The sequence below is a fragment of the Esox lucius genome, chromosome 8 (genome assembly GCF_011004845.1).
Source record: "Esox lucius isolate fEsoLuc1 chromosome 8, fEsoLuc1.pri, whole genome shotgun sequence".
Classification (NCBI taxonomy): Eukaryota; Metazoa; Chordata; class Actinopteri; order Esociformes; family Esocidae; genus Esox; species Esox lucius.
Genome location: NC_047576.1, coordinates 37,071,792 through 37,079,492, shown reverse-complemented (window position 1 = coordinate 37,079,492; position 7,701 = coordinate 37,071,792). Strand labels below are relative to the sequence as shown.

Below are 7,701 nucleotides of genomic sequence, written 5' to 3'. Positions count from 1 at the left end.
TGACCATCCATCTTCCTCTTGATGAAATTCCAGAGGTTTTCAATGGGGTTCAGGTCTGGATATTGGGCTGGCCATGACAGGGTCTTGATCTGGTGGTCCTCCATCCACACCTTGATTGACCTGGCTGTGTGGCATGGAGCATTGTCCTGCTGGAAAAACCAATTCTCAGACTTGGGGAACATTGTCAGAACAGAAGGAAGCAGGTGTCCTTTCAGGATAGCCTTGTACTTGTGCTTGATTTTTGCATCCTTCACAAAGACATCTGTCTGAGTCAAGCCTTGCTGAAGTATCCCCAGATCATTACCGATCCTCCACCAAATTTCACAGTGGGTGTGAGACACTGTGGCTTGTAGGCCTCTCCAGGTCTCCGTCTAACCATTAGACGACCAGGTGTTGGGCAAAGCTGAAAGTTTGACATGTCAGAGAAGATGACCTTACTTCATTCCTCTATGGTCCAATCCTTATGGTCTTTTGCAAACTTCAGCCTGGCTCTTCTTTGGTTCTCATTGATGAATAGCTTTTTTCTAGCTTTGCACGACTTCAGCCCTGCCCCTAGGAGCCTGTTTCGAACCGTCCTCGCCATGCACTTCACCCCAGCTGCTGTTTGCCATTCTTTTTGTAGGTCACTTGATGTCATCCTACGGGTGTTGAGTGACATTCAAATGAGTTGACGTCCTCTCGGTCAGCGGACAGTTGTTTTCGCCCTCTGCTAGTCTGTTGCTTTGTTGTCCCCAACGTCTGTTGCTTGGCTTGTTCTTATAAACTGCAGTCTTTGAAATGTTCAGGATGGAAGCAACCTGACGCTCACTGTATCCCTCTACCAGTAAAGACAGAATTGAACCCTTCTTTTCCTGACTCAAAGTTTTTCTTTTCAACTCTTTTGTCATGATGAATAGTTATTTTTTTTATTCAAATTACTTTTGAGGTACTACTTGCACTTTTTTTGCCATCCAGCTGGTCCTACTGCAAGAGGATAGTGATGACCACAGCAGTGGTTTTATACTTTTCCTCATTAAATTAGATTTGGTTCAGGTAATCACCTAATCAGTACCTCATTAATTAAAATGAGGTGTGCCTGTGTTGGAATTTAACAGATACTGGAATGGAATGGCTGCCATGTAGAGATGCTGATTTAAGAATAATTAGGAGTGGTCTCTTAATTTCAAGAGCTGTATAATTGAGTATCATCTGTATAGCTATGGTAGTTAAAATTTTTTATCAAGGCCGTTTCAATACTGTGGTGAGGTCGGAAGCTTGACTGAAATGTGTCTAACAGACCGCAAAACTGCTGAGTTGATTGAAGACAACCTTCAAAATGATCTTGGCTATAAAAGCGAGATTTGACACAGGTCTATACAGTAGTTGTTCAATATAGATCCAAAATTTAGCCTTGAGGAACACCAATGCATACCTTTGTTTTGTCAGATGACAGACCATTCAGACATATAAAATAATATCTCTGATAGACAGGATCTAAACTAGGCAAGAAGCTCTCTGAGTAGACCATTCTGGGTTTCCAATCTCTCTAAAAGAAGGGAGTGAACAGTAGTGTCTGATAGTTATTAAATTCATCCAGACAATAATTTGGCTTTTTTAAAGAGGCTTTATTACTGCCTCTTTTAGCAAGTTTAATACACACCTGGGAAATAGGGAGCAATTCATTATGTTCTACATATGCGAGCCAAACACAGGGAGTAGCTCCTTATGTAGTTTAGTTGGAATGTGGTCCAGTTGACAACTGGTATATCATATACAGTCAGAATTATCGAACAACCTTGGTAAAGATGAGCAAAAAAAGGCTGTTAAAATCAATTAAATTATTAGGATCGAGGTTGATCAGTTTTGAAAAAAAGACACGAGAGACTTGCTAAACACACTATCAATTGTAATTCAATTCTGGCTTACGTTAACTTTTCTATTAAACTATTGTTTTTCTCTCTGTATGAAGGCAAATGTAAAATGTAATCAGAATCTCTTAGCGTGACGTTAGAGAATACGATTGGAGGGAGGTGCTGGTATATATCGTTCAGCCTTTAGTTCCACCTTCTCGCCAGTGGAGTTTCATCACAGCTTCTGCACCACCCAGGGCAGACGAGAACATAAACACAAGTAAGTTGCTAGCTAGCAAATACATTGTTCCAGATTGTAACATGTAAACTGGCAAATTAAATATGACTTCAGCATTGTATTCAAAATCTAGCTAGCTACAAGGGGCTGATGATTACCGAGGATGTTCACTGTCCAAATGTGCTCTGGCCTGACACCATGTCACTGCTCAGCTGTATTCCTTATGCCTACGTGGACTTTGTAGAGTTCTTGTGGAGCTAACTTTGCATATTAACGATGACATGTAAAGCGAGGTAACATGTTATGACTAAACACATGTTGTTTCAAATGTAAGAGTAAATCGCCGTTCTAGTTTGGACGTTTTATAACAATTTTGTGACTGAAAGTTTCCAAATGTAGATAGGTACTGTAGTTTCTACACTGGTCGCTAACCGCCTTGACTAGCAATGCTAGCTAGCTTGTTAGCGCTAGCATTACAGCTACGTGTCACTATCGCGCACGGTCAAAGTTTATTGCAGTTTATTAGCTTACTTGCTATGAATATAATAATAGCTACAGTACATTCATTTTCAAGTTGAATTTGCGTATCTTAATCCAAAGGAAAAAACGAGGCTTAATATAATTTTTAGATTCCAAAGTATTTATTAAAACCGTCAGTTTAAAGATTTCGTTCTTGCGTGTCGACTAGCGAGAAACATAGGCTCCTAGCTAGCTAGTTAGCATAATCTGACTTGGCAAGTTAACGAACTACAACGTTATAGTAACTACATTAACTTGGTTTGTATATCGCTTTGATGGGTGTCGTTGCTTGGTGATAGTTTTTTCATGCCCATGTTTGTTTTATACTAGCTTGTGATTTTGAAAACGGTAGCTTGCTCGCCCGTTCAGTAGTAAGCAGAAGTAGGCCAGTTTGTTCTATGCCGAAATCTCGATGGGATTTCCAGCTGCAACCTGGTTGATCTAGCCAGCACAGTTGGCTAGGCATGTTCAATGAATGTAGCTAAGTGTATGACTAATTTAGCACCAGATTATTTAGATGCTAGTTTGTCTTAGGCGTTTCCTCTCTCAATGGAAGATGCATATTGAAAAGCTATTTGCCAAACCAGACCAAGAAAGCCTAGGCTATAGTAGACTGCGGTAACACTGGCAGTCAACTACACCCCCCCCCCCCCTTTCTCTTTTGACCAATCGGACGCTCGGACAAATAACTAACGTGAAAACCTTTTTAATGTGATCAATTAGTAAAAATAACGCAATATGGGAAATATGCTGCCGGTGTAAATGCAGACGAATACCCGTTCCGCTTTTATAACGTAAGCATAGGTTATAGGTTGCACCTAAGCCCTTGTTAGGTTTACTATACCTGGTTTTGTATTCTAGGTTCCCCTAAATAGGGGAATGCCTTCCGATATTGGCTAGATGGCTATGCTTGTTTTGATCTTTTTATACTTTAATACTACATGATTAATAGCAATTTATCAACTAACAAATGTCGGGATCTTTTAAATTCATTTTTTTATTGTGCTTTTCAGGCAAAAGCTGGCAGGCTGACACGAACAGGCAGCTTTACAGGACGGATTATCTGGTAACTGACCATTTAGCTGGTAAGAAGTGACACTGCTCTCTAAGCTTCTAATTATAGCATAGCCATGCTTCAGTCCGTCTTAACCCGCATTTTTCAAATAAGTAATTGAATGGATGGCCTGGTTGCCCACATCCTTGGGCTCTATAAATGAAGAACGAAGGCTATTTCATTTTACTGGAAATATGTAGTTACAACAGGGCTTCCGTTGGCTACATTTGTGGCTGGACAATGAGAACAGCAGCATTTAATTTTCCTGGGCATTTGAGAAATGTACCGGACACAGCCCATAGTCCTATGAAAATGCTGTTATATTAATTATTTTCAAATGTTAGCCAAGGTGTTGCTGTGATAAAATGAAGTACAAAACCAATGTTGTTATAATGGATCAAGTTTTATTGTGGAACAAAACATTTCATTGCGTTTTCTCTGCTAAATAATGTTTGAATAATAAAATAAGTCTAAAGCCTGCACAGTAATAAATAGAGTTGTTTTGGTTAAACTGGGTTGTTTGGCATATTAGAGTTTGCGGGGGATCTTGGCATGCTCCAAGTGAGCTACTGATGTTGGAAAATTGAAACAAATTTTGCATGGTGAATATTTAATATAAAAATGTATTGCAAGCTCTATCCAGTGAGTGTGCTTGAATAGTCAAATTTTAAAACATCTGACCAGACATCTAGGAGGCAATGAGTGCATACTTATTAGCAGCTCACCTACTAACTTTCAGAAATAGCTAATGCAACTTGCTTTGCACACGGGCTGCTAGTGAAGGAGTCTGCCATGGCAAATATTGGTAAGTTTCTACAGATTAAGAAATTGTCACCAAGAGGGGCTCTACCACTTCTGTAATATGGAACTTGTTCTTTTTTAATTTGATGAAGAGCAGGAATAAACAGTCTGCAAGATAAGCTGAAAAGTTCTACAAATGAAGACTGGCAATACCACCAACATTTTCATCTAGTTGCGTACACTAACCGCATAACTTTGAGAAACAAACTATTGTGTGTGTGTCTATACGTTTTAGTAAAGGATATTTTGAGACAATGATGGATAAATAAATAAATACACTATATGGCCAAAAGTATGTGGACACCCTTACTAATTGGGTTCAGGAGTTTCAGCCACACCCAGTGTTCACAGGTGCCTAAAATCCAGCACATATCCACAATCTCCATAGGCAAACATTGGCAGTACAGTGGCTTGTACTGAAGAGGTCAGTGACTTTAAACGTGGCACTGTCATAGGATGCCAGCTTTTTGCCACAAGTCACTTTGTGAAATTTCTGCCCTGCTAGATCTACCCTGGTCAACTGTAAGTGCTGTAATTGTGAAATGGAAGTACCTGGGAGCAACAACAGCTCAGCCACAAAGTGGTAGACCATGTAAACGCACAGATCAGGGCCACCGAGTAAAAATTGCCTATCTGCTGCATCACTCACCGCGAGAGTTCCAAACTGCCTCTGGAAGCAACATGAACTGTGTTAGGCGCTTTACGAAGGGGGCACATCAACATGCACAAACCAAGTGTTGGCTGGAGTGTTTGAAAGCACGCTGCCAATGGACTCAATGGAGCATTGGAGCAATGGACACATGTTTGATAAATTATGCTTCACTGTCTGGCAGTCTGATGGACGAATCTGGGTGTGGCAGATGCCAGGAGAACGCTACCTACCGGAATACATAGTGCCTACTCTGTTTGGTGGAGGAGGTATTGTTGTCCGGGGATGTTTCTGGGTTTGGGCTAGGTCCCTTAGTTACAGTGGAGGGTCATCTTAATGCTTCAGGATACGAAGACATTTTAGACAATTGGGTGCTTCCAATTTTGTGGCAACAATTTGGGGAAGGCCGTTGTTCCTGCATGCCCGTGTACACAAAGTAGGGTCCATAAAGACATTGTTTAACAAGGTTGGTTTAGAGGTACTCGAGTGGCCTGCACAGAGCCCTGATCTCGACCCCACTGAACACCTTTTTGATTAATTCAGCATGGTGATGAATATCTACTCAGTTAATTAGCTTAGGTAAGATGCTGCTTGCTTGTTACTCTGCTGAATAGCTTGAACTGGTGCCAAAGTTAACTATTGTCCCCAATGTAGAAATTGCAATAATTAACCACTTTAATGTACTTTATGTGCATACTTTTGCAACATATTTCCAACCAGTTTCCTACTGGATTCTGTTAGCAGCGTTGCCCTAAGCTTCTTATAGTTTGAACCCTTTGGTTCGTCAGCTGCTCTGGCAGGTAGATTGAAAATCCACTTGGATTTTTATTACATGCCAAAATGTTTTCCTCATTTGACCCAAATGAGGATGCTGTGTAAAGTTTCTATATAGCCTAATGCATGTGTTCTTAGTCACAAGATTATGGTGCAGATGAAGAAAACATTTTCTATGAGAAATATATAGCTAGGTCACTCTAGCACTGTGCATTGGACCTAGGTTGCCTGGCAACCCCAAAGGTCTCAAGTGAAATAAAACAATGCCTCAGTTTAACTCTAACTGTAAGCTCGCACTTCAGCCAAAATGTGATTGTTTTGCTGTGGTGGCGTAAAGCAGTGCTGAAAACATCCAACCACCAATCGTGTTTAGATTTAACTGGAATTTAAAATCATTAGCCCCAATTAAACTGGTGTAGAATACAAAGACGTGACTGTGTATTTGTGCTTTTTCTTTGTCAAAATGGTAATAGCTAGCTATTGTTAATACATGTTGCTTGGGTCTGGAGCAAGTACTAAGCAATAAGTGTCAGTACCTTTGCCTAGCTAGCTATGATTATACTGTACCGTGGCTACAGCAAGTTGTGAGTAGCTGTTTTTAAGTCATGTTTCGAAGGCATGGCTAGCAATGTGATCGTCTGAACACTGAACTCCACTACTATAGATACTTTCTCCTTTTTTGTCAGGGGGATGTTGGTACTGTGTCCCTGAAGTGTTTGACAAGGTCTCCATACCGGAATTCAAGAACTGTCAGTGGCCATCATTCTAAAACTTTTTTAATGCTTGGTCGTTGGGGGGAATTTGTGTAGAATGAGGGAAGAAAAGCAATTTAATACATTTTAGAATAAGGCTGTTAAGTAAAAAAAGATTGAAAAGTGAAAGTGTCTGAATACTTTGCAAATTCACTGTACGGGACACCTAATCATGATGTAATATAAATTACTGGATACATGCATCCTACTCCCTGCTTTATAGCTTATGTCATGAGATTTTTTTTTCAGCACACAGAAAATCTGCCACCTGTTTTCATAATGTTTCTGATGTGTTGTTTAATCAATGTACTGTATCAGTCCATTGCAGCAATGGTGTCAACAATGTTCGCAGTGTACATGCCTTTTTTTTTTTGCCATTGTTGCCTAGACTAACGTTGATAACCAGCATTAGCAACAAAATATTACGAATGAACAAATGGCCAGTGTCTGTAGAAACAGAACAAGTGCACTTAACAACTGGGTGTTCCAAAAATATAGAACTAATCTAAAAAAAAATAATGCTTACCTTGAGTTCATGATGGTCCGTGGTGTCGTTTTTCCCAAGATATTATTCACTTCTGTCTCTGCCTGGAATTTGCATTTAGTATTGTCCAGCTGTATTGTTGGTACAGTGAGGGGATATTGTTTTTTTTTTATTCCCCTGCTGATGTTGTACATTTGCCCCCTGACAAAGAAATGATCAGTCTTTAATTTTAATGGTAGGTTTATTTCAACAGTGAGAGACAGAATAACAACAAAAAATCCAGAGAAACGCATGTCAAGTGTTATAAATTGATTTAGCATTTTAATGAGTGAAATAAGTATTCGACCACTCTGCAATCAAAGATTTCTGGCTCCCAAGTGTCTTTTATACAGGTATCGCGCTGAGATTAGGAGCACACTCTTAAATGGAGTGCTCCTACTCTCAGCTTGTTACCTGTATAAAAGATACCTGTCCACATAAGCAATCAATCAGATTCCAACCTCTCCACCATGGCCAAGACCAATGAGCTGTCCAATGATGTCAGGGGCAAGATTGTAGACCTACATAAGGCTGGAATGGGCTACAAGACCGTCGCTAAGCA

General features: G+C 40.1%; 1 protein-coding gene across 2 annotated transcripts in view; it reads left to right on the top strand.

The window, feature by feature from the left end:
- The first annotated feature begins 2,014 nt into the window (after positions 1 to 2,014).
- The window catches only part of hdlbpa (high density lipoprotein binding protein a), a 68,298-nt gene continuing 62,611 nt past the window's right edge, over positions 2,015 to 7,701 (top strand). For both annotated transcript variants that reach the window (XM_010865313.5, XM_010865312.5), the window contains exons 1-2: positions 2,015 to 2,109; positions 3,600 to 3,671. The gene's annotated coding sequence lies outside the window, so the exon portion shown is untranslated. The remainder of the gene's footprint in view (positions 2,110 to 3,599; positions 3,672 to 7,701) is intronic.